The following is a 27,214-nucleotide window of genomic DNA, read 5'->3' on the forward strand; positions in this document are numbered from 1 at the left end:
ATTAAGAGCAATCATTACATAATTATTCACATTAATTTGGTTTCTTACAACACTCTTACACTTATTGGCACTTCATCTTTTTTCCCTCTTTGTTCAAAGAGAAGGAAGGATTGTCCTTTATTATTTGAAAGAGAAAGAGAAAAGGTTTATTTTCTGATGAAATTTATGTAAAAATAAGCATATTTTTATGCTTATTTTTGTGGCGCCTGGGGTCACATGGTATCTGATTGTTATACATGATTCTGTACCCTTCTGTAATTATTCCACATTCAAATTAAGGTGTCTTTAAGAAGCCAGAAAACTTGAACTCAGATCTCTCTCATAAATGTAGGATTTAGATAATCGAAGTCTAGTTTTTGATGTGGAGGGAATGAGTGCAACATCTGAGAAGTCGTATGTAATGATATAAAACTAAAATTATAGGGGGGACACTGCTAGTAAAGCTAGGGCTATTTTAAATGAGTAAAGCGTGGCATGAATGGCTGAAATATTATTAAATCGGCACAGCAATGAGATATTTTTTACCCAGATTACTTATTCACACAGTTTACCCAGAAATTTAGCTTTCTAGGAAATGTTATAGGAAATAAAATAGTTGTTTTTATTTCTATATATCTTAATAAAGTCCAGAAAATAATCACACTAGCATGTACACAGATTAATTTTTGCCATTATTGCAAACCTGAAAGAAAGGGCAGATGAGTCTGTACAGATTCTCAGAAGTCACCTTTCTTTTTTCTCAGTGTTTGAACGTGAGATGCTTAAAGGGCAAAAGGAACAAAAATTGGGGAAATTAGCTGAAAAAGTATTAGTTCTTACAATGCAAGGGCAAGAATAAATTAAAGCAGATGCACATTGGAAAGTTTCCTTTCTACTTTTACCACACATCCATTTCTTTGCCTTTTGCAATTAAATAGAAAAGAAGGAGGAAACTATTTCCAGGTGTCTTCACTCAGTCTCTCAGTTTCAGAAATAGTGATATATGAATTTACTATTGACAGGGGACAGAGAAAGAGAATATCATCTCTTCTGATCCTCTGTTACAAATACAGTTACAAAATGGTGTAAAATAGTTCTTCTGAGTTCCAGATTTGTGACTACAAAAAATTGGGTATTTCTTTCTTTTTCTCTTTGCTTGAAAATCAAGTCCGCCCTGTCTCGACCACATAAATAGAACAATTTTCCTCTGTGAACTGCTTGATGAGGCTGTGGCCAGATTCATATAAATGTCATAAAAACAGAGTACAGAATGGATTATTTTATGATTAAGATCTGTATGGATCTTTGTATGAATGCAACGTGCTTTGGCAGGGTTCTGCTGCACGCACACTAGTTTTAGTGTGTGTGGTGGAAAAAATGGCCTGCCACACTGTCACTTTAATGTCTTTCTGAAAAGGAACAAAAATCACTAGGCTCCACCAAAGGTTACAGCAATCATACAAAGGTTTTGTCTGCTAACCAGTACAGTATGTGTTCTATTTCTCATTGTGATAATAATGAGAGTAAAATTGAATAAAATGCCATAATATTTCTTAGCACTTTGTCATTAAATGACATGTTGACATCTAATTGTAATCGCAAGGTGAAACTTTCCTGTTCTCTAATTTATGTAATAAGATTTAATTTTCCTTCCACATCTTTGATTGTGTCAATGAGCTGAAATCTGTCTCTCTTTGTATCTTTCTCTTTCTCTCTTCAGTTTAGATTTTTGGCGGGAGAGAGAGGCTTCATTCAGATTTATTTTTTTGAAACATCAGACAAGCTGCTATCAGCACCTGGATGCCAAGATGGTCCTTTAATAAAGAATTGTGGCTTAAGAATTTCAACCAAAGGATTAATGTATTAAAGTGAATAATAGCATGTAGGCAGTAGCAAAGATGATGATCAGAGTTGGTGAAAGCGAGATTATTGATCATCTGGCTCTATCAGTCACAAACAGGGAGGAGGAAAACAAAAGAGAGGAAAAGGAGATTAAAGAAACAAAATATAGTTTAGTAATGCCAGTTGATTCTGTTGCTAATTATAAATTTTGACCAGAAGCCTTTGGTTATATAGTAAGACTCCAGTTTTCTGGTAGTCAGATTTTTAGAAATCTTTACCACTCAGAACACAGCTGAGATCCTGGAATTGCACCTTTCAAAGCTTTGATTACGTAAGAACAACTTCTTTTGCTGGAGATGTTCAACTATCTCCTGGAAAATTTATTGAATTAATTTTGTGTGTACATTTATGATTGCTTATTTAATATACTTGTTTGTCTGGAATTTTCAAAGCTACTTTAAGTTCTTCCCCAGGTTTTCAAGAAGGGTGGTAATAGGGAGCGGGTGGAAAAGCACTGGAAAGAGAGAAAGATAAGTAATTTAGCAGGCCTTAATAAAAAAAGAAATGAATAACCATTGTTTGATAAATAGTAACAAGGACTCTAAGAGAGAAACTACTAAATTGTCTTGATTTGGATGAGGAAAGATGGCTCTTAACTGTGGAACCCCAGGAAATCTTCATAGAGAGAGGACATTGGTATTGAGCTTATTGAATTACCTAAGGTTGGAAAAGGTAGGAGCTGGAAGAAGGATGTTGGGAAGGCTTGAAGTAATAAGATTAAGGCAGAAGTATCTGGAGTCATTAATGAAGTGCTGACTATTTCTATTTCGTTGAAATATAAGGTGAGTCTATGAGAGTTGTAAAAAATAAGACTGAAATGACAAATGTGGACCAGGCAATGGAGAGTTTTAAATGCCAAACTAAGGCATTGTGAATAACAGCATCCAGGCAGTAGCAAAGATGATGATCATAGTTGGCGAAGGCAAGATTATTGATTATTTGGCTCTATCAGTCATAAGCGGTGAGGAATAAACCAAAAGAAACTTCATTGTAGGCAACTGAAGCTACTTAAAGTGTTTAGTCAGAGGTGGTGCAATATCAGAGTTGTACTGTAGAGGGTGGAGGAGGGGGTCAAGGAAGGTACCCAGACTTCTGGCTTATTTGATTTTATAAGTGGTGGTCTCATCATCAAAATGGGAAACACAAGAAGACAAGCATATTGGGAGAGTGGAGACAGCAGCATATTTTGTATGGGAAATGTAATGTTTGAGTTTAGGAGTGTCTGCAGATGGCTAGCCTGCTGTGAGGAGTCCTAAGACAGGGAGGCTAGAGAGAGATTTAAAGTCAACTAAGCAGAGGAAAAGGCAATTTAAAAGTAAAGGTTATACTTCAAAGATTAGATGGGTTTGTTAAGGGATAGAAGGTAAAGAATGAGAGAATAAGACATATCCTTAGAATCCAAATTAGTAGGAGAACAGCATTGGAGGAGTCTGAGAAGTTACAAAGGTTATAACAATGAGAAAGGAGGACCCATTGACTGTAGCATTGTGGATAATGGAAAATGAAGGGGAAGGGGAAAAAGAACTAACATACACTGAATATCAATAATACGTCAGATCTGGATGTACTCAATTGATGTTCAGAGAGGTTAGGTAAGGTGCCCAATGTTATACAGCTGGCAAGCAGCTGAGCTGCAATTGTGCTCAGATCTGTTCCACTCCCAAGTTCACGCTTTTTCACTGTTCAGTGTTGCCAACAGGTTGAAGCATGTAGGAGAAGAGAAAGGGCCGTTTGATTTGCTGACCTTCAGCAGAGTTGTGAGAGCAGAAGCCATATTTTAAAAGGATAAGAAATAAGTGGGTAATGGATTCAATTTAGTTCATGTACTATTTATCGGGCATCTGCTATGCAGTGAGGAGCTATTCTAGTTGCTGGAGATGCAAAGATCAACAGGACCTCATTTTTGCTCTCAAGGAGCTTGTGGTCTGGAAGGAGCAAAACACACATACTAAACTATTTAATATAATACAGCATCTGTTTGGAAAGCATAGTTTACTTTATCCTTTCAAAAAGTAGAATAAAAGTTTAACAAAAAAGCAAAATGAAGTTGTTTTTGTTTTGTTTTGTTTTGTTTTGTTTTGTTTTGTTTTGTTTTTAAGATTATGTACCCGTAAAGATATTTGTAGAATGACTGGAAGACCCAGTGGTAAAGAAGTCATTGAAATTGTTAAAATAAGAGCAGAGAAGAGAGGGATGGGACCAGGACATAAGAGAGGGGTGAGTGGGGTAGGTGGGTATTGCAGCCTTGAAGAAAAAAAAAAGAAAATATCTGATATTATCCATGAATATATTTAACAGATGCCATTACTATTTTATGCAGACTATGAAAAAAAACGTAGTCAGGGGAACATTAAACCTAATATGTGATTAACCTAATATGCGATTAATATTGCTTGTTAGGCAGGCTACCCTGTCATCTTTGGCAATCTTTGACTTTTCATTTGTAGAGGGAATAAACACTGGGCAGTCAAGACGAAGGTAGAGAAAGTCTTTTTTTTTTTTTAATGTATTTGCAAGCAAGAAATGGAAATTGAAAACTATATCTGGGGCAAGTAGAAGAGTATAAAGATGATTATGTAAGTTTCAAATTCTAATTTATTTTCAACAAAGAGATCCATAACTTGTATAGAAAAATCCATTTTTGTTAGTCATTTCTGTTCTAATTTTAAGGGGTAAATAATTTCAGCATATTTGATACTGTAATTAGAGGTTACAAAAATTGTATCCCCCAAAAGTACTAGTCTTCCTCATCAGAGACTTCTAAGAGAAAAAGTAAATTTTTGTATTCTTGTAAAAGAATAAATCTGGTAGACTGATGTGCCATCTCATTATTTAAGGGCTTTATAAAATAATCAGAAATCTTGCCTTTATAGGGTTCTCTATAAGCTCTTCTTCCTAATTTGTGTTGTACTTTCCCTATTCATATATATACTTACATATACTTACAGTTTTTCTTATAAGATTCAGGCTGTGGTCTGTGATGATGCAGCTTCCCTCTCTTTTTTATTACTTTTGATACATTAGGATTTTTTATTAGCATCTCTACTTTGGAAAAGAGATTCAATAATGAGTTTTGCTAGAGCAATAAATGACGTTAGGTGCTGAAAATGGAAAGATAGGTGTGAAACTCAATGGTACCTCAGTATTACTAAACAGGTACCCAAAAAGAATGATTTGCATTTGCTAAGTTGTGATGTATCGAACATTAAAAAAAATAAATTCTGCTTCTCATCATAAACGTCTTTATGAGTTTAATTCAAATAACAATGTAAAAAATGCCCATTGTTTAAATCATGAATAATAGTCATGTGTGGTCTGCAATAGCTGTAATCACAGGTTTGTTGAGTTATGAGAAAAGATCATGACTTTATTTAGAGTTATGATAAAGAGAGTAATCTCTTGACTTGATGAGCCTAGTTTAGTTGTTCAACTTGTATAGCACCACTAGGACTCTGTGACTAAAGATTCACACATGGATTTGAGATAACAAGTATCCATAAATCAGGTGTCAAGAGAAATTTCTGCTATTCTGTAGGATATGTAACAGTATCTTTGTTAACCAAATATTTTATGAAGAGTATACCGTTTGGTCATAAATGTCATCATCTGACTTTACCACCAACAGCATTTTCGCAAAATGAACCAGTACCAATATGAACTTGCTTCTGGACATATGGAAAAAAGAGATTAAGAGGCCAACACTGATTTTTAAGGCAATAATAATCTGACGGTGAATTCCAAAAATAGCAATGACATTTTATTTTAATTTTGAAAATGTATGCTTTATAACCTTTGCTATTTCAAATTCTGATAGGGTTAGACTCACTCACCCAGCCAAAAATGACCCACAACCCACAAGTTATATCTCATATTTTAAAACTCACATAATATTGGCCTTTTTTTTTTACTGATTCATGCAACTGTGGTCCATTCACATTATATACTACTATTAAAATGCTGTAATTCAACTCAACAAAGTGCTATAATAATCTGCAATCTTTTACCATATGATAGGTTTCTTCTTTTCAATTCCTTTCTTCTTGATTTCAGTGCTGTTTATCTAAACTGAGGATCTTTTTTCTTCATTTTTCAAGTTTTCTCCATAGTCATCTCAAATTATCTCCTTTTTACTTTTTTCTTTTACTACTCCCTTACTCCTGTTTACTCATATTATGTTTTTTAATATGATTTTATTTATAACATTATAATAATGCCATATATTCTCAGTAAGTGAGGCGATTCTCAAGATGTGGATTCAAGAAAATACTTATTTAAAAAATCACATGTTTACGATTGTGTTGGTTGCTGGTGCTAATTTTTCTTACTCCCATTGTTTACAAATATCTGTTGCTAGATGAAGGTGAATATCTTAAAATAATGTATTTCTTTTCAGATTGGAACTCTTAAGAAATATTTCAGGACCATACGAAGAGGCTCTAACTGTGGACTGTGGTAGATGTTATCAGATTAAAGCCCAAAGGCATGGCCACATCATTATGACAATAGTTTAAGTTGTTAAAAAGCTCAAGGACCAACAAGTGAGAATGTAATTCTCCATCAAGACTGCCAGCTGTTTTTAAGTGTTTGGAGACCAAGATGAAGACCACAAGAATTAGTGGCAGATTGTCAAAGCAATGATGCAGAAGCCTACCATTACCATTATGAGCCACAAGAGGTACAGTTGTGTTTCCTGTGATGATGAAATCCTAGTCGAGCTCATTGAAAGCTGGGTATAACTAGTTTTGAACATTTCTAGAATTCAAAACTTTTTTTTTAGGGAAAATAATTACATGAATATACAGCAAATGAAAAAAATGTCTATATTTGTGTGAGAAAACTGGGATAGAAAATCATTTGCACAGTTCTCTTGCTGGCTCAAACATTCTTAATTAGATTTGTGAGTTATATAGTAGAATTGGTAAAGGGGCATACTGTGAAAAAGAAACTTTTGCTCTAGAAGGTTTTATTTTGGAGCTGTATGTAGATATGTGTTTTTCCACTTGCAAATTTAACAGGGCAGAAACATCTATCAGAATTCTTGTTTTTAAATTTACCTTCTTGTTTTTAAATTCAAGGTAATTTTAAAGCTTATGACAATTATCTGTAACTTCAATTATATGAAAATCTGTCTAAGCATGGAAAGGTTTTGCTAATTCTGGAAGAAATAGTATAATTTCTATTCATATTTTAGTATCTTTTAGTGAATTAGTCCTTTTTTATTAAATAATAAAACTCTTAATTTCAAAATGACAAATAAGATTCTGGCTTAATGGTGGATGGCTAGCAAAATAACCCCTGCCTAAGCAACAGAATTATACATATTTCTTCCTAACTTATGCTCCTAAAATAGTATTTCTAGAGCCTACTAGAAAATTCAGTGTATGGTTCCAACAGGAGGGTCACAGATAAGGCAGTACAGTAAATCCTCACTTAATGTCATTGAAAGAATTTTGGAAATTTGATCTTTTAAGTAAAACTATGTCTAATGAAACCAATTTTGCCACCAGCTAATTGATAGAAACAAGAGATAAGTTTCTATGGCATATTTCTGGTTAAAGAAACATCACCAAACTTCTAAATAAAGACCCCAGACACTTTTAATATTAAGTATTGAAATTTAATATTAAGTATTGAGCTATACATACATTTAAGAATGATGAATAAAAACAAACGAGATCACGATTTTTCAACCTGCTTATTCCAGTTCAGGGTATGGGTGGTGGGAGCCTGTCCTGACTGCTCAGGGCACAAGATGGGAACCAGCCCTGTACAGGATGCCCTTCCATCGCAGGGCACACTCATGCTGACACCTACACTCAGGCTGGGACAATATAGGCACACCAATTCACAACACATGTACATCTTTGGGAATGTGGGAAGAAACTGAAGCACCCAGAGAAAATCCACGCAAACATGGAGAGAAGCGGCAAACTCCATAGACAGTGGCCCTGACCGGAAATTAAAAAAATTTTTTTCTCATCAGTATTATAACAAAATGACGCTGAATGATATTGTTTGAGGACCCACTATAGTTAGGGGTTTAGGGTTTGGAGTTGGACAGAAATGGGTTTACATACTAGCATTTACATGTATCAATAATGTGACCTGTAAAACATGAATTACATTATCTAACACCAAGAGTTGTTGAGAGGATTACATATGACGATGCTTACAAATTTCTTAACACATTACCTGACATTTAGTAAGGATTCAAGAAATGACTATTACAATAGAATTTTTGTTAGGTCTGGAGTTATTCTGATTCCTTGTGGTTCACACGAAGTTTCTTTCTTACTTTCTTTTTTTAAAACACAGATTTACCATTTAGTGAGGTCAAGACAATCTGGGATACCTCTATTTGAAGTGTTTGGTTAAATTTAATATGAATGATTAGAAATACAAGGCCCGAGACAGCTTTCATTGTGCAATGTTAGATAATTATCCATTCATTTGTACTGTATAGTTCTGTTTTTTTCTACTATACTGCCCACCTTTAGATTTTTTAATGAGCTGTGTGTAGTCGAGTTTACTATATTTTGGTGGTCAGTCTTCACTATATTTTGAGAGGCATACTATATTTTGTATATGGTGGAATGACATACTGGTCTAAGAATGACATTGAATATAAATGAAGAGTTCGGTGCTTTGGAACATATAGGATCTTCTTATCTAGTAGATGCAAACTTCTTATCTAATAGATAGTATGAGGTTCAGAAGAGTAAAATGATGTGATAAAATGGCTGGAGCTGTAACTGGAATTGAGGACTTTGAGTTTTGGTCCTTAGTGCACTGCTTCTCCTTACAATTCATATTTACTCAAAGACATATGAAACGTGTATTTAAATACGCCCAATATAAAACCTTTCTATATTGAATTCTATTTCCAAGAGACAAATGATATGTATACTAGTCTTTTTGGGGGGCACTTGAGATATATATTATATATATGAGTTATTAGAAACAAGTGTTTGATTATAAATCCTATCAAAAGGAGTTTTAATGCTTAGTAATGAAAGTGTTTCCTTCACAGCCTTGATGCTACTATCTGGGTTATTTCTGACTTATTTTTCTCATTTCAGCTTATATCTAAAATCCTTCTTGTACTTACGGAATTCTAAATGTCTTGAGGGTGCCATTGAACGTGGTTCCATCGGAATATCTGGAGGCGGACAAAAACCTCAATTTACTGTGAAAAATGTCATGATATCACTTACCAGGCTCTATCTCCATAGAATAAATAGTGAACTTCTCTTTCTGTTGCTGTCTGTTTAGTGCCTAAAATGAATGGACACACATTTCTTATTCTTAGAGTTAAAAAGCAATGGAAAAAAAAAATACTTAGGTAGTCTACTGCTGAAACAAGAAGCTTATTCTTAGGGTGGAGACACATTTCTGAGATTTTACTAGAGGTTATGCAACCAATTTTGGCTTCAATTGTATCATTTACTTTCATGTTAACATGCTATAAAAAAGATAATGTCGAATAAGTGGAAAATATGTCAGTGTACCTGGATATTTACAGTGTAAGAATAGAAGAACTGTGATTAATGTGCTGAATGGTGTTATATAAAACAAAACTATTGAAATCACACAGATGATTTAAGTTGGATTAATATCCTGAAGCTATATTTTTAGTCACTATTGAAGGCATGGGTTATTTTTCCCATCTTAATGATTTACAAGGTTGTCAGCAACTATGACAATAGAATGGGAAAATTTCTTAAGATAGTAGAAAATAAGATAAATTGTTTCAGTCCTACTGAATATTTTATCAATTATTTTTGGATATTTACATATTTTGTAAGCAGGTTTGCATTGTTTCATATTAATTGTGTTATTTAGAATGTGTTCTCAGTGTCATGGAGACTTCATATGACACATTGTATTCTACAATAGTGTGTCCCCTATTTCATGACCAAGAAATCCACATAAAAGTCCCATAAATCACATAAGAAACTGTTGTAAGCAGTCTCACAGTGGCTAGGGCATTATTTATAATACTAAATATTATGACTTGAGACCCTTCAAGAATCTTTCTTCTTCTAGGAAAAGGCATCATCATATATTGTGATCAATACTTCAAATGGTAATTCCTTTAATATAGTTTTCATAATAATCTAACAGAGTAGACCTTATGCCCATTTTATAGAAAAAAGGAAATTGAGATGTGGAAAGGTTAAGCAGATGAAGAACTATCCTAAGCCATCTGATGCCAAAGGCTCTTCTTAATCAGTGCACTGTATTGTCTGTGTAACAGATGTCAAGCCTTCACTCCTATACATTAAAAAATTTCTCTATCTCATTGGCTACCTTTATTCTCACTTCTATTATCATTATTGGTAATCCCCATTCTTCATTTAGCTTTCTTGAATTAGCAGGCTGATTTCTTACCTTTGAACCTAGCTCTGACCTTACTGCTCTTGGGAGACTCAGGTACCTTGGGTTAGAGGTATCTTCCACTGTGGGTTTTTTTGTTTGTTTGTTTAGTTGGCTGAGAAAGGGATATTGATCACTTTCCTGATCCACTTACACTTGGGCAGTCAGAATGATAAAGTGGCAAGAGCAGAGATATTAGATTAAGATCAAACTAGGTTCAATTCTTGGATCCAGTGCTTGCAGCATCATTACCTCAGGCATTAGTTTCTCTGAGTCTTGCTTTCTCAGAATACAGACTTTAATGTAAAAATTTAGTGAGGGCATATATAACAAAATGATCTAAAAAATTAGTTCCTTTCTACCTATTGGTTTTAAATAATTGTATAATTTTATTCTTATTATTGTTTTTAAAAATAATATCTCCTTTATTATTTAACATTTAATACTCATTCTAGCTCTAGATACATAATCTACATTGTGATGTGTCTGAACCAGGGACTTTGTCAGAGTTTCTCAGAATGTTAGGAATGTAACTGCCTCTAGAACCATGTTCTTTATGGCAAAGAAATGTACTGTTCACAGACAATTCAAGTGTTCTTCCACATTCCCCTTTCCCTCTGTAAGTTGAGCAGTCCCATCTGACTACTTCTGGCACAGAGACTCTGAAGGGAAGTAATGTGATTCACTTTCAAGTAAAAAGTATTTATGAACTGGTATGTGGTCCTTAAGCTCTCTTTCTCTGCTGTACAACCTGAATGCTGAATATTTCTGTTGACATCATTATAATATAAAAATAGCTTGAATGCCTGTGACATCAATTGGAAAATATCAGACCCCAGAAAAACTTAGCATGAGCAATTAGTAAATTATGCTGAGATTTTGGGGTGTGGTTGTTATTGCAGCATAGCCTAAGCTAACCTGATTAATATATGCAGCTTTTGGAACAGTCAGTTTTTTTGTTTTTGTTTGTTTGTTTTTTTTTTAATTGTAAGTATATAAGTAGCTAGAAAATATAAAGAGGAGTTGCAATAGGTTACCTACATAATTTAAGTAGACACAACTAATAGGAAAATTCATTATAGCCAGTAACTAGCTCTGTAGTTTTATATAGAGAGACAATTATTTTTTCTAACACATTTAAAGCAAATTTTTTTGTCACACTGAATATTTTCCTGTAGGATTAGAGATTGATTTAGATCAGCCCGTGCTTGATATAATACTTTTCAATGATAAAAGAAAAGAAACAATCATGTCATACTAGGTCATGTTAATGTTCTGTCTAAACCAGGATTCACATCTCTTATATTATCAAAAATAAATATTTTGAAGCAAGAGTGAAAACTCAAGAGAACTGTCCCCTATTGAAGATTGTCTATAAAGACAATTAAATCTATAAAAATATATGATTCATGAAATTTTCACAACTCAGTTATTTCACTTACCATAATGAAAAAAAATCAGGTCAATGACTCAGCAATCCAATCAACATGATAGCATCATTGTCTTATAATTGGTTGGATAACTTGCTTAACTACTATGTCCAGTAGGCCAGTGCATCCTGAAACGCTTTAACTCCTCAGATTTCACTTTTCTGCCAAACTATTTGTACTTGATCGTGTGGAGACACAGATAAGTTTCGATTTCACGTTCTGTGTGATTCAATTTAGAATTTGTGGTTGATGAATGGATGACATTTAAAATATATATGGAATTCTTACTGATTATGTTAATTTGATGTTTTCTTTTTAATTGGAAAGGCCAAAAATGATATTTTACATTATTCTTTAATTATGCATTTCTATGCCTAAAGGTTTAGTTATTGTTGTTTTGTTGGTGATAATGTGACAAATGAGCAAGATGATGGTAGAGTGGAGTATACCAGAATAACTCTTGGGCTGAAATCATGAGTCCTATAGTTTCTCCTGGCTTTCTTACAAATGCGTTTGTTACCTCAGTGACCTTGGGCTGGTCATGCAACCTTTCTGGGATACATTTATATTTTATCTAAAGAATGAAGATACTAATACCCTCTATATTGAAACTCATAGGATCAGTAAAAGAATCAGATGACTAAAGCATGTGAAAATGGCTTAATAACATATAAATGTTATATTTACATTTATTTAAATTTGTGAAATAATATATATTCAAATCATCATTTATTTGATGTGTCAATTCTCTTGATTCTTTGTCTTCTAACTTGGAACACTAAATCTATTTCCTAGTCTCCTCTGGTAGACATTTCACCACATCCCCAAATCTTGGTGAAATTCTCCTAATCTATGGCCCAGAGAACACTTTGCATAACTGCATGATAGCATTTACTGTGTTACATTGAAAGGATGTGTCTCTGTTTGTCTCTTCCACTAGACAGAGAACTCCTTGAGAGCTGTGGCAATACAGTTTTTATTTTTGTATCTCCCATTTCCAGCATAATGCTTGGCACATTGTTGATGCTCCTAAATGTTTATCAAACTGATCGTAAAACTTGGAGACACTATCATGACTACTATATTTTTAAACAAATATTCTCATTTAAAAATATTATTCTACTTGGCTAGTTGACAATTTACAATAAATATGACTTCGCAATTTCTAATTGGAAACCTTTTAATTTTTTAATTAGCTTCATACAATTTATGTTACATCTAGTAGAAAGCAATGAGAGTAATTATATTTTCTGCTTCTAATATTATTAAAAATATTTTTTGCAAAACATGAAAATTCTTTGCAACTTTTTCCTTTTAAAGTTCTACTGAGCAGTTTATGGAATGGCAACCTGCCAAATGGTGATCCATTTTCTCAAAACATCGTTTGAGACCATGCCAACCAGGCACACTGAGCTTATCTACTGCATCATAGTACAGTCACATAATTCGTGCAAAATTATGTTTGACATTAAATTATAAACCCTTAGCGTAATAATAAAAAAATAAATAACCTTAAAAGCAAATTAAAAATATGTTTTCACTGGAGCAGGTTATTAGCCCACTGGAAACTTGATCTGTAGTAGTCGATCCATGGGCATGCTTCCATTTCTGGAGGGGTTTGAAGTTTCTCTCTGTGCAGAGAAAAATCCCTAATTCATGAAAGGAAAATTAGCTAATAAAATAATTTTTCCCCCTGAACTGCTCTGTTGATGAAAACATGTCCACTGCAATCATAGAAATGAGTGACTTTTCAAATAAAGTAGTTTGTGTTGCCATAAACAGAAGGATGGTAAGGCTATTGCTGTTCTTTGCCAAAGGAAAGAGTAGCCAGCTGTGTCCAGCTATTTTTTTTTTTCTACTGCAATATTCATATAAATAGTCTCTTCTTGGTATTGGAGTAGCCCAAATGAGAATACCTCAGAGATCTGGGTTCTCTTTGAGTTTGCACATTGCAAAGTAAAAACAAGACACACACCCTCCCCACCAAATCTTAAAATGAAGAAAAAAATACTTGTTTTATTACATCTGGTATTTCAACCCTTGTAACTGTTTTTATGTCTCAGTCGATTTTCTCGGTTGTTGATAGACCTGCCAATTACAGATTAAGATTTTGATGGTGTCTAAATGGTCATTCCTAGATTCTTGTATACAAATCCAGGAGTTTATGTTCTGGTAAGAGCACATTTCAGTGCAGTTGGGCTGCCCTTAAACTGAGATTAAATTATTATGTAGTTATCTCCTATGATAAAACCATAATAACAAACATGCAATAACAAAAAGATTTATCTCCAACTTATTTATTTATGAAGTTTAATTTAAATTGGTTTTCATATAAGTATAATATTTATCCTTGCTTATTTGTAGTTAAAATTTAGTATTGTTGTTTTTGCAGTTAAGATATATTTTTGCATCTGTATAAATGTTTATGAAAGATAATTTGTATTCCTTTATAAAAAGATCAAAAGAGGTATGTTTTCTTTAATATAATGAGAAATAAAGCCCACAAATCAGACAGACTGCATCTGTGGGGAAGATGCAAGACTACATTTTACTCAAGATAACATTTCAAAATGATGCCAGGGAACCTGCGAAATTATAGTGTTGTGCTGCCAACTTCATTTTAGCATTTGGAATTAATTTTTCAGTGTATTTTTGGAAGTAAGAGGTGAATTAATTATTGCAGGCACTATGATATCATTGGAAGTCTGAAGTTAGACAGTGATTCAGATGAACATGGAACCAGTAATATAATTGCACTTGATTCCTTTATCTTTCAAGGGCTCTTTTACATGACAACACAATATTCACACTGCTCCAAGGGATACCTCTGGCACTTCTACAATTCTAATTTTTCCACGCTTGCTAGTTCATTGTTGATTCTTGGAACCCAAGCGGGATAGAGGGGGGTGGAGTAGAGCTTGGTGTCCCTCTGCCTTTCTCAAGTGAATCCCAGGTCTCTAGTTAGTTCAGGGAGCATTTGCAAAAGTTTTCCCCACAGGGAGCAATTGTTCTTAGCGAGGAATGCAAACCTTTGCTATATATTTCAATGGGATTTGTGACTCTGGAGGGTTCTGAAGGTGAACTCTTGCTCATGGGGCACTGGAATTGATCATGCACAGTCTCCTGGAGGAGCTGCACATCTATGCCTACAATACATGACAGTGTTAGACCAGGAGCAGTAGATAGAATCAGGTGGTTTAAATCTTCCCAGCAGACAAGTTTGGAATGCTGTCAAGTAATACATGTTTGCCCTTGATATTAGAGATCCAAAAGACTGTTTCAGCAGTGAAAATAAGTCCCAGGCCTATAGAAAAAAATGAAATGACAGTAGCTTGAAAGGCAGCACAGTCTGTCACTACAAGTAGTTACTTTTCCTCAATTTTTTCCCATTTCTCCCTCAGTTTTCTGGTGCATGTTGTATTTGTCTTTATACCCTTCTCTTCATTTCTGTCCTTTTTCAGAACAAAACTAGATCAGTAAGCATATTATATTAAGATTTAACTGATAATATTTGTTAAGAAGTTCCCATTCTGTCAGAAGTTTTATTTTTATTTTTTCCTTTCCATATTAATGAGTATAAAAGAAACTTCAGCCGGTAAGGCAGGAATCACTTTCAACAACAACAACAACAACAACAACAACAAAAATGTAGTAGCTTATACAGTGCAGATGGTTTTTCTGAGGCAACAGGCCTCCTCAGTTCCAAGCCTACTTTGTCAAAGGCTCATTGGTTATGAGTTAGAGGCACTTATATTTGGCCTTTGAGTTCCAGATTGAACATCTCTCCTCTGGCTGAATTTTATTACCACGTAATAAAATAAAATCCAAGGTACTTAAACTCTTCTTAATGAGGACTACCAAAATATTTTTAAAGATATTCTGTGGCTCTCCCTTTCTGCTCTCCATATTTTAATGAGTTTTGGAGAAAAAAAAACATAGAAAGAACATTTAAACCATGTCTCTATAACATTAATAAAATGATGGGGGCATAAAAAATTCAGATCAGCAGATATTTTGTTTATCAAATATAAAAGTAAATAACTGAAGTTTTTTTTCTTCCTTCCTTCCTTCCTTCCTCTTCCTTCCTTCTTTCCTTCCTTCCTTCCTTCCTTCCTTCCTTCCTTCCTTCCTTCGTTTCTTTTTTCTTTTTCTACTGAATTGACCAGACTAACTAGGCATTCAGCTTAGAATTAAGGCATTTACAGCTGGATTCAAAAGAAAAAACAAGATCACTTATACACCACTTCTCTTAGTTGTTCTTTTATTTTCTTCTACCTTGAACTTTTGTTTATTTTATTCTTGGATTTGGATACAATGTTTCCTTAAACAAACAAACAAAACAAAAACAAACCCCCAATTGCCAATTCTAGTATATTTTTGAAGATTTTTTAAAATTGTGGAATTGACATTTTTCAGTATAAAACTAAATTTATGACTAGAACATAAGGTTTAGATTCTTTTTTTACTGATACACTAAGGAAACTATGATAATATATGTACAGAGACACATATATGCTCATTTAAAGAAGACTGTAAGCAGCAAGTTTGCTGTTTTTATTTATTCTTTAATATTATGTGTACTATTTGATTACCTGGTTATTCTGTTGTAGGCTTCCTCTCTTCTATAAAAATAAAATGGAAAACTAGGGCTAAATCAGGTAAAATGATTTTAACTGAGTTATTGAATTGAGACGAAATTTTTTAAAATGATTCACTCTTGACTTTTTCAATGAGAAGCAATGAGAAACTCTTCTTCAGGCACTCTGCATGCAGTTATTTGAAGTTGCATTAATTTTGTAACAGATAAAGAAAATTACACATATCTTCCCAAACCAGCTCACACAGCAGAGCACACTGGCTATGTCTCTTGCAAGCATATGGTATTCATCATTAGCAGTAGCGGCAGCAGCCACCTCTTTTAGTTGACTGGTGGAAAATAGAGCTCCAACTCAAATCTCTGTCTGCTCGCCATAGCTTTTTCCAGTTAAATTGGTACCACAATCTGTATGGTTTCATCACTCCATTGGCAGTTTAATATAAACATCTGTTTCCAGTCTTTTATATCCTATCTGAGATTTATTCAGTCCCTCTGAGTTATCTGTCCTTTTCTCCTTCCCCATTTATTTCCCTTGACTTCTAAATGATGTTATAGTTTCCAATATTTTTTTGGTCTTTTGCTCAGATGTGTGCATCATTAATGTATTTAATTATCTTTCTTTTCTTTTCTTTGTGTGTGTGTGTGTGTGTGTGTGTGTGTGTGTGTGTGTGTGTGTGTGCCTGAGCTGTTTGTTTATAATCCATTCCCTTCCTATGCCTTATGAAGGTCTTTACCCTCACGGTTTAATTTTCGTTGGAAATAAAGTAACACAACTCCATGTTTCAGTGACGAAGTTGATTATTTTATTGTGATTGGCATCAAAACAAAACTGTGAAGAATTTTATTCAAACTAAGAGATTTTGTCCATTCTCCACCCATATTTTGCATTTGCCACTTTGAAATGCATGGACCTAAAGATCCTAGTGCTCAGTATTCATATTCTTTTTCTTTTTCTTCCATTAAATTTATAATGTTGGAAAGTAAAGGCATTTCCTGCAAGGTAATAATCTATGGTAGAAGCAGAGACCCTGAATCAAAGACAGTAGAGTCTTTTAATTCAACTATTGGTTAAATGTCAGGAAATGTCCAGCCCAGAGGTCATTATTATTAAGTCAAATAGAAAGCTTTCATTTTCCTATCTCCTTTTTATTTTGGGAACTGTTCATAATGATTGATGCTGTGTAAGTCATTAACTGCAGAGAAATGGTGGAATTCTGTAAACAATTGGCAAGCAGAACTTTGTTCTTATTGTCCCATTAAGCTTAATATGAGGTGTTAAATTTAATGAAATGTGGTGAGTGAAGTGTTATTTTCCTATTGGTTACTGTAACAGTCATTAACAAGTAGGACACAACTAGTACTGAAAATAGAATGCTGTATCCATGACAACACAGAGTTGAGCTTTTCCATTTTCAGCAAATGGGACAGCAATTACTTAATATTTTTTTGATTTATTAATTTCCTTATAAGTAGACGTAACAAGAAGACTCTTGAACTGGGCAGTTAATTGTACAAATTAGCTAAAATTTTAAGCTATATCACATATACTAATTTAGTCATTCACTCATTCCTATAAACATTTGTTGAGATTCTACTAGATGGTACACAGTAAGCATATAGTAAAGAATAAGACGTTATTTCTGCCCACCAGTTGTTCATGGTCTAATTAATGCAGTGGTTCTCAAAGTAGGCTCTCTGGACAAGCAGCATCAGCATCACTAGGAATTTGTGAAAAATGTGGATTTTCTAGGCCCTTCCTAGACCTACTGAATCACACACATGGGGGTGAGGCCCAGTTATCTGAGTTTTAACAAGTCCTTTAGGTGCTTTTGATGTTTCTTATAATTTGAGAACCACCAGTTGTATGAAGAAACCAAAAACTTTTCAACTAATGATACTTTGCTTTATATCCAAAATTATTAAAAAAATAAGAGGATATTTTTCTTTAACAAAGTTTTAATTATGTAGAATTTCAGAGGTTCCATAAATATTTAGCATTTAGGTTTATGGCCAAGAAGTATAGGGCACAGACTAATTTCACATGGTTGATTAAAATTCTAATGAAAAATTTATGTTGAAAAATAAACTCTTTCTACCCATCTCCTTTCAACCTTCTGGTCCTGTATTCTATCTCTGGATGAATGCAATTGTTATTCATATATTGCCCTATATCAGAAATCTCCTACTTCTCACTCCACATATCTAATTAAGCACTAAAAAATATGTTTTTTATCTCTTGTATTCATTCATACAATTAATTTCTTAATAAGATTCAAAATATCTTGTGTGGATCACAGTATAGTCTCTAAATCAGCCTCTCAGTTCTCACTCTAGGATGTTCAATTCATACTCCTTACATGTTGCTGGGGAGATCTTTTTAAAACAAAAATCTTTTTAAAATATTATTAAATTTATTTGGGTGACATTGGTTAATAAAATTACATATGTTTCAAGTATAAAATTCAATAATACATCATATGTGTGTGTGTGTGTATGTATGTATATATATCCCAAAGTTAAATTTCCTTCTGTTACCATATATTTGATCCCCTTTACCCTTATCTACTTACTCCCCTCTCCACCTTCCCTCTGGTAACCACTAAACTGTTGTCTGTGTCCATGAATCTTGTTTGTCTTGTTCAACTTTGAGCATCTTTTCATGTCTGTTGGTCATTTGTGTGTCTTCTTGGGAGAATTGTCTGTTCAGATTGTTTTTCTGTTGATGAGTTGTATGAGTTCTTTGTATATTTTGGATATTAGCCCCTTTCAGAGGTGTTCTTTGCAAATATATTCTTCCACTCAGTTGGTTGCCTCTTTGTCTTGCTGATGTGTTTTTTTTTTTTGCTATACAGAAGCTTTTTTAGTTTGATATACTCCCATTCATTTAATTTTGTTTTTCTTGTCTTTGATGTCAAATTCATAAAATCCTCTTTAGATCCAAGGTCCATGAGTTTAGCACCTATGTTTTCTTCTATGCAATTTATTGTTTCAGGTCTTATATTTATGTCTTTGATACATTTTGAGTTAATTTTAGTGTATGGTGACAAATAGAAGTTTAGTTTTATTCTTTTGCTTGTGGCTTTCCAATTTTTCCTAGCACCATTTATTAAAGAGGTTTTTATTACTCTATTGTCTATTTTTGGCTCATTCGTCAAAAATTATTTGCCCATATATATGGGAGTATATTGCTGGGCTCTCAATTCTGTTCCATTGGTTTGTGTTAAAATAAAAAATTGATCTCATTACTATCTTGAGTCAAATAATTTAATGATTTTCTATAACCTTTTAAATAAATTTCAAACTTTTTAGCATGGCACACAAGGTTCTCTCTAGTCTCAAAGATAGCTATCCTTCTCCGTGACCCCTCTCGCCACTACCACACATTTCTCTACAGTCACCCTAAATGAATTACTTTCTGTCTCTGTTTGGGTTCTATTAAAAGCAGAGCCTGAGGCAAGGACTGGTGGCAGGGACTTTATCTGGGTAGTTATATAATGAAGCAGGAATAAGGGAGCAGGAATAGAGCGGTCATGTATTTTTGTGGGTGTAGACATTGAAGTCCCTGCAATGTGCAATAGGGCTTCATTTCTTGAAACCTCTGAGAAGCCTATAATAAGCACAGAATTGTCAGAAGGACAGAAGGCTAAGTCATTCATCCACTGGTTGAAGGATGCCTTTGGATATAACACCCCAACATTTCCAGGGTGCATTTGTGCAGGGGCTAAGTGGCTTCTAGAACTTCTGAGAAGTCCTTGAAGTGGGAAAAACTTCAGTAGGATACAATCTGTGACTTTGCACGGACTTGTGTATCACAGCTGCAGCTGAAATCATAGATGGGCCAAGGGGACATGCCTTTGGACAATGGAAAGATGGTTCCATTACGCCTTTGCATGAATTGTTCCTATGTGCTTAAAATGTCTTTATTGCCTCTTCTTCTCCAAGTTGATATAGTAAATTCATGCTGATCCCTCAAGTTTCAGTTTCAGAATCAGCTCTGCCAGGAATTTTTCCCTAATCACGAGTATTAACTAGAAATCTTTCTTCAGTATATTCAAAGTGTTCAAGGTGGTGCTGCACCATGCCATATATCACAACAACTGGCAGTTATTGTTTTACTTCTGTCTCTAGAATAAAAGCGCCTTGAGGGTGGGAAATGTATCTTGCTTGTCTTTGCTTTTATTTTTAGTACAATGCTGGATATTCTAGCACTCAAATCAATATTTGTTGAATAAATGAGAGCATGAATGAACAGAGTAAAATTAATCCCCTGGGCTAAGCTTTATAAAACATCATTTCTTATCATATCATCTCTCATCAAAAATTATAACTAGCTGTGCCCTGCTGACGTACTCCTCAATTCTTTAACTAGTCTTTCCAAAGTTTCCATAAGGTAATCCCAAACTGCTTTCTTAACCTGATTTTTCATTACCCTCATTTATTTTTATTTATTTATTTATTTTTTACTTCAGACACACTGCTAACTCACTATCCTTATACAGCCTTCTGGATCTCCATCCTCATGCACTTGGGTACACTATTCTGTCTTTTTTTTCAAATGTAATCCTAACTCACATATATTTTGAGGCTTAGTTTAAACCCCGTTTTCCTAAAAAGAACAACATCAACAACAAAAAACCTTGACAACCTACAGTGGTCATTTTCGCTCCTTTGAATTTTTGCATTTTTTGTTGTCCATGAATTACTAATAATAGTGCCATATCGATGTCATCTGCATGCACTGTATCTCTTCAAATAGACTACATTTATTGAGGTCAGATTCCATGTCTGATACAAACTTTGGGATGAGATTGTAATTCTAGATATCTAATTCAGTGCCTAGAATGGACTATTGCATATATTGCAAGCTCAATGCTATTTCTTTATGAATGGACAGACTCTTCAGATGTTTATTCACATTATCAGTCATTTCAAACACTGGTGACTCTGGATAGTCCAGTTAAAACTGCATTCTACAACAAACATCCACCTCAACCACACTGATGGGGCAAAGCTTATAGACATTTACTCAAAACTTTAGCAATTAAAAAGGGAGAATCATCTAGAAGTTTTCAAAAAAAAAAAATCAAAAAGAAGGATTTTCTAACAGAGCAATTTGAAAATATCTCCTAGAACAATTAAACTTTGATGAATATAAAAATAAGCAGAGCATATAAATTTACCTTTGAAAAAATTTAAAACGGTACTAATATTTCTATTCCGAAATTTTTGCTTAACACATTTATTGGTTCTATAATGTTTTAATAAGAGAAAGAGGGAAAATGAGGTGTGGTTAAATGATCTTAAAATACAACCAGCTACTGCTCATGGATATTGAATTTTATAAATTATTAATATTTAAGAGATAAGGCCTTTTAATTTCGGAACAACTAAAGACAAGTAGAGAGGAAATTTTTTTCTTTTATAGAGGAAAATTAGGCAATGGGGTTTGAAACGGGTGCAAATTTGAACTATAAAACCTTTGTGTACTCTCAATTGTTTTCTTTTATTACCACCACTATGTATTATTTAATCAAAAATATCAAAATATTGAAAAATCTCCTTCCTTGATTTTCATCCCTTCAAGAAATGGAAGCATGAATATGGACATGATAATACTGGCACTTTAACTTTTTTACTCTGTGTGAGTATCATTTAATATTGGACTAATTACAAAATATGGAAATTATACATGTTTAAATAGACATTGGTTAAATCAATCAATGAAGCTGAACTAAGAGACTATGTCGAATGATAAGAAAATCATTCGTGAATATTTAATGAATTGAACGGAGAGACCTTTGTTGAAATGATATTTTATAAGCTTTAATTATAATAGAATTCTGACTTTTCATCACAATATGGTTTTCCGGTTCATTCTTTGGGTTTGCTTTTTTTTATACTATAAACTTAGGCAAGAGATTTGCTGCTTATTGTATGTTAGAAAAAGATAAAAGAAAGGATTTAAAAAATCATTCCCTCCCCCACTTGGCTACTTTCTTTTTAATTCTTCCAACATTAATACAATGTTGCTGAGTATGTTATGTTGTTACTAGGTTGTGTCAAATCAAGAGAATAATTGGACATTAAGATTCATCTCTGAATACATTAATTAGATGATTTCTTTATTTCTGTCTTAAGTTACTAATGATTTCCTCTCTATAACTAGGGAAACTCTGTAAGAACTCATTATCCTTTTGGGATTGTGTAGCTACTTTAAGATGATTTTTGGTGGCTGTGGTCGTTCTGGTAACAGTAGACTTTATATTAAGTTCCAAAAATTAAAATTTCAAAAAGAAAGGGTACTATTTAGATTAAAAATGTATGCCCTTCGGGGGATTATTTCTTTTCAGATGGAATATGTTCCACAACAATTGTACCTATAGAGAAACATGAGGCCCCCCATGAATACTAATATGCTCATCAGGATGATAGGTGAGAAGTCACATTTTCTCTAAATACTGAGTTCTACAAATGTCTCTGCTACATGCAGGAGATCTAATTGTCCTCAGCCTAGAGGTTAATGTCTTGATGCACTGAAAACTCATTGTGAACAGGTCCTCATTTTCATTTATCTTTGTGTTCCTAGTGCCTTGCCCAGTGTCCAGTATAGGAGACATTCAATAAATATCTGTTATTAGCTAATGGATAAAATCACTTAACCTTTCTGAGTCTAAGAGTGGTAAACTAGAAATTATCTGAAGGTCTTTCTTATTGTAACATTCTATAAACTTTAAGCAGGTGTCTTTCCATAGATAGTGAAAACTTTTCAAAAAATTTATTTCATCATAATATTTCAGATTGCTATAATTTAATAACATTTCTTGTAAATAAATTTGACTTTAAACTGACAAAAAGTTAATCAGTTGCTTTACATTCTTCATTATGTCAGTATATACACGTAAAACTCATCAAAATTTAATTTCATGAAACAAAAATGGGGTGATGACCTGAAGGGGTACCAACATGGAGTTCAGAGCTGATAATCTGGGAGAGGAACTCCAAAGACAAACTCTGCCCCACTTGCTATTTGCCTATGTGGGCCAGTCCATATATGAATATTATTTTCCTCCCCCTTTTGGCCCACGTGCTTTGGTGCCATCTTCTACTTGACACAATGGATGTTGTCCCAGACTACTTCATTTAAATTGAATTTTTGTAAATTAGATTACAGCATTTAATAAAGTGTTATTGAACTACATACAGCACATACTATGTTCCAGACTATATGGGTGGATCCAGATCTTGACCTCACAGATTTATAATCCAGTGAGAGAAACACAGCACATGGATAATGTTAACAGGAAATATGGTACCACAGAGAGTAGGAAAAGATGCATTCGCATTCCTCCTAGAACTAGCATGGAATGATGTGGAAACCTGTTTCCTTTGAAATGCCCTGGAGCTCAGCAATTAAAGAAAGCTGGTTGTGTATACTCTTCAAGGTTCTTTTGTTTTCAAATGACATAGTCTGAAATTTGCCCATAGTAAGTTTGAGCTTTCTATATGCATACTTTTTCCCCTTGTATAATGAGTTTTGCTAAAGAGCTAAACTTTTTAACAGAATGGGAGCTTTTACTGCTTTCTCTTATTGACCATTGCACATATAGAATTGATGTGCTCCTGAAAGCTGACAAATATACTTTCAGTTTTTATAAAACCATTATAGATAAAGGCACGATAATGAATTTCTTTCAGTATCTCCTTTGAATTGACAAGCAGGTTTACCCTGTGTCAAGGAGATGTCATTGCTGCTCTTCTATTAATAGTAAATTGCAATCTTATAGGTGTTGTAGTGATTGGTTAGCAAGCAGAAACAATTCTATTAATTTGATAATACTATTTCTCCACTATCTTATATCACCTGTTTAGTTTGGATAATTAAAGTAGCATGCAAAAATAACTCAAAGCAAGTTTAAATTTGGCTATCAGATGAATTCCTTTTTGAAAAAAATTATTTATTTAAATTAGTTTCAAGTATACAGTACATTGGTTAGACATCTGTATAGTTCATAAAATGATCCCCCAATTGCTCCCTCCCTCCCCTAGCCCTCCACCTAGCCATCATATTAATGCTAACTGCATCCTTTCTGCCGTGCTCCCCATCCCCATGACCAACTATCAACTTCTAAGTTGTACTTCTTTAATCCTTATCAGAGGAATTCTTTTGACAAGTATTATTGACCACTATATTCTAGGCACTATGTAGAGCCCTGGAGATAGAGATAAATGTCAAAACAAACTCAGTTTCTGCAATAAGAATGGGGTTTAAAATCTGTTAGGAAAGACATTTATTAATCAAATAAATCACACAATAAATGTGTAATGACATATTTATAAAATAATAGCCCTAGAGCCATCGATTGTAATTGAATGGTTTTAGGTGGGTATGTATGTATGTGGGTGGATGTGTGCTGTCATGTGATCAGACTAGCATTCATAAAGTATTCTGTCTGTAATGTAATTGATATTGCCAACAGTGGATGTGAGGAGACCAGTTAAAAAGTCCAGAAAAGACAGCAATGTGAGTTTAGGCTAATGTAATGGCAATGACAATGACAATAGACAGATGACCCAATAATTACTACTTCAGTAAAGGACTGAAAAAAGTTTAAACATTAATATTTATTAGATGTCTACAATGTCTCAAATGCTCTTTTAGGTGCTAGAGATACAAAAATGAATAAGTTAAAAAAATACCTTCCCTCAAGAAGTTCCCTGTCTGCTGAGACATTTCCAAGTATGGTCAAATATGCATTCATATAAGAGAAGAATAATATAAAGCAGCTATTGTCAGATGATTCATATTCACTCTCATTTAATGTTAGCATATATTATATAACTTCTACTCTTCAGGGTTCTTTAAGAATCAATAGAAATAGTGTATTTGAAAACACTTTCAAAAGATGTTATTAATAAGGTGTTATTAATTTTTCTTTTTATAGTTTCCTAATTATATCTAGCTTAAGCTAATATTTAAATAAATTTTTGTTTCCTGAGTACATAGAAGTTGGGAAGGTATCTTAGTTTGCTTGGGTTGATATAACAAAATAACATTGCCTGGGTGGCTGAGTGGCTTAAACAACAATTTATTTCTGACAGTTCTGCAGGCTGGAAGGTCAAAGATCAAGGTACAGGCAGTTTCTGTTCCCCATTTGGGGGGCAAGGTGGGGGAGGGGGCGGAGGGGCACCTGGCTAACAGACGGCCCGTCTCTCTTCCCTTGGTAAAGAGAAATTTCAGATCTCCCTTCTCTCTTATTTATTTATTTATCTATCTATCTATTTATTTATTTATATTAAATTTATTGGGATGACATTGGTTAATAAAATTATACAGGTTTCAAGAGTACCATTCAAAAATACGTCATATGTTTATTGCATTGTGTGTTTATCACCCAAAGTTAAATTTCCTTTGATATTTGACCCATTTTACCTTACCTATCTTTTCCCTCCCTCCCTTTTCCCTGGTAACCACTAAACTTGTCTGCGTCGATAAGTCTCTGTTTATTTTGTATGCTCACTGCTTTTAGTTTTATATCTCGTGTGAGTGAAATTATATGGTTCACAATCTTTTCTGTCTGTCCCTTTCTCTTTTTTTAAGGACACTAATCATGCCATAGAGCTCCACCCTCGTGACTTTATCTAATCTTAAGTCTCTCCTAAAGGCCCCATCTTTAACTACCATCACATTGTGGGTTAGGATTTCAACATACAAATTTTAGAGAAACACAAATATTCAGTCTAACAGGAGGACTCCAAAGTGTGCTAGCTTGTGACAAAATAACTTACATGGAAATTTGTTCCTGCTAACAAAGAAAATGTAGTACCAAAATGTTCTCTGAACTATCTTCATCCCACACCTCACAATTGGAATCAAAATGGAACTGAGAGATTAGTTTAGTTGATTGAGTCAACTAAATTAGAGGTAAATTAGAGTTAATATTATTTTGTGCAGTTGAATTCAGGGTTTTTCAAGTCACTAAATCTTTCTTTCCTAACTTTTCATTACGTAAAATTTTAAACATAAACAGAAGTAAAGAGAATAGTAATAATAATGATTCCCTTATTTCCATTGCCACCTTCAACAATGATCAATTTTGTAGCAATCTGATTTCCTCTATTCCTCATTGTTATTTTTGTTTTTTGTTTTATTTTTTGTTTTTTGGTTTGCCAGAGTATTTTTAAAGCAATTTCAGATAAAATATTGTTATTTCCCCTATAAATACTTTAGTATGTGTTTCACCCGATAAGCCTTTTTCTTTTTTTACATAACCACTTCTACTTTGCTAATCAAGCTAACAAAATTAAGAAATATTTCTCAATATCACTTAATATGTAATTTATATTCAAAGTCTCCTACTTATTTCCAAGATTTTTTTTTATTGTTGGTTTACTCAAATCAGGATTCAACAAGGTCCACATACTGTACTTCGTTGTTATGTTTTATGTCTTTTTTTAAATCGTATAAATGGCTTCTTTCTCTCATCTCCTTCCCTTTCTTCCTCCGTCTTCCTTTCTTTTCATGCAATTGGTTTGCTGAAGATATCAATCATTTATCCTGGGAAGATTGGACATTCCTTAAGCTAGCAGTGTGAGCTTGTTCTTCTATCTCCTGTATTTCCTGTAAATAGGTAATTAGATCTAGGTTTTATTAACAATTTATCTAAACCTTTTATGAAAGCAGGACTTGCTAAAAGGGCCTTTGTTTATCTGGGAAGTGACTCCACAGGGGGTCTGAGGGAATAGAGAGAGCAAGCCAGGAAGATCATTTAAGGTTATATTATCAAAGTTCATGCTGTAGACAGCAGATCTCTGTTCAGTGGCAACCTCTGAGAAGCTTAGAGGCTACTTCTTAAACTTACCACTGACTCCCCTTTACCTTTGGTTGAAGATTTCCGTGGAAGCTGATGCTTACATAAAATGAGTTGGAACT

The sequence above is a fragment of the Pteropus medius genome, unplaced genomic scaffold (genome assembly GCF_902729225.1).
Source record: "Pteropus medius unplaced genomic scaffold, Ma_sr-lr_union100, whole genome shotgun sequence".
NCBI classification, from domain to species: domain Eukaryota; kingdom Metazoa; phylum Chordata; class Mammalia; order Chiroptera; family Pteropodidae; genus Pteropus; species Pteropus medius.